This window comes from Arachis ipaensis, chromosome B04 (genome assembly GCF_000816755.2).
Source record: "Arachis ipaensis cultivar K30076 chromosome B04, Araip1.1, whole genome shotgun sequence".
NCBI lineage: Eukaryota > Viridiplantae > Streptophyta > Magnoliopsida > Fabales > Fabaceae > Arachis > Arachis ipaensis.
In genome coordinates this window covers 111,808,755-111,810,608 of record NC_029788.2, presented here as the reverse complement: position 1 = coordinate 111,810,608, position 1,854 = coordinate 111,808,755, and positions in this window count along the sequence as shown.

The following is a 1,854-nucleotide window of genomic DNA, read 5'->3' as shown; positions in this document are numbered from 1 at the left end:
ATAAACAAAGTCTTGAAATCGGCCCACGAAGAGGTCTAAAATAAGTTCACAATAACGGCCCAAAAAAAGGTCACACAAAACAAGCATGAGGACAGGTCTTCCAGCTTGCAGAAAGCCAGACTGACCAACATCATCCTACCAATTGGTGCAGAATGACGTCACATCTTTTTCAGGCCCCTCACAGTCTCCCAAACTACAGAGGATCGGACTCTCCAACAACTTAGCACTGAGACCAAGAAAGCATATTCTCATGCTCTGGGGGCAACTGTTACGGTCATCAGACCCGGCATGTGATGAAACGCCCAAACAACGTGCTCCTCGCCTGACCATGAAACGGCCAGGAACTCCCCAAATCGTCGACATCGACCGGAAAAACCAAACAACGATCTCCTTGCCAAACTACAACGGCAAGGAAAAGGTTCCTCCAACGATGAGACCGAGCACCCTCACTCTCTCGCTCCGGGGGCAACTGTTACGGATCCGGCCCACGGATCCTATACCCGGAACTGTCACCGAACCCGATTACCCGGGTTCGACCCGCTTCGCCCTTCCAGAAGGCCCGAAACCGACCCACTAGAGCTCCTAAGCAACTTTTGAATTCAAACGTCTCCCTTATCTTAACCAAATAAGATAAGATAAGATATTCACCATCACCTATAAATAGAGGACCCAGGTCCCTCCAGGTATTCATTCATTCCTCACACCTTCTACCTCTTAGATCCATTCTGACTTGAGCGTCGGAGTGTCTTTGCAGGTACCACCCCCTTGCTCCAGTCAAATAATCCGGCATCTACCTCAACCCGTAAGTTCTCAATCCATCTCTCAACCCGTACCAGAAACATCTTGTACAATTTTAAAGATAATGTAAACAAGTTAACAATGTTTCCGTTATATATATATATATATATATCACATAAAAAACTTAAGTGAATTGATGTATAAAGTATTCACAATTATTCATAAAATATTAATCCCTATATACTACTACATACGATGAGAATTAATTAGTCTTCTCTTAGAAAATTTCAAGTTGGGGGGATGAAATTTCAAATTTGTATATATGACAATCATCATCCGCGTATACTACACCAACAGAGCTCAAGCTAAATCAGAGCACTAACTTAAAAATATTATTTTTATTTAAAAACATTGTTATTTTTTTTTAAATCTTTTAAGTTACGTTTTTAAAAAGTGCCACTAAACAAATATTTTAAAAAAAATTTTTTTTGACATCTTTATTAGAGTAAGTGCTAAATTTTAAATCAATTATGATTTTAACTAATTCAATATTTTTTAATTTTATACATATTTAATAAATAAAAAAGTGAATCAATAGGTATTAACGTGTCTATTAATACACTAGAACCAAATTCCAATATTGATCTATAAGACTCATGACGTTTACCATTTTAGTTATTCGTATTCAAAATATATTATACTGGTTTTCGAGATCCAGTTTTAGGCATTATATTGGTCTTTAAACTCTTTTGGTTGTTGAGTCAACGAATGAAATACTGAATTGGCTCTGACTTGCCATGCTACATCGTTTTGTTTTAGCTATTAAATAAGACAAAAACAATGTCATTTTAGAGAATGAAAAGAGATAAAACGATTTATACATTATATAAATTATTTTTCATATTTTTTTCCTTGTTTAAACATCAAAATGAAACGAAATTGTTTAACGTAATAAGCTAGAGTTAGTTTAGTATTTAGTTTTCTGATTTAGTACTAAAAAAATCTAAAAATTAATATGGTACCAAAAATTAGATCTCAAAAGCTAATATAGACATATAAAAAATTTTAAATTTCAGGTACTAAAACAATAAAAATTGTAAATTAAAGAGCCATTTT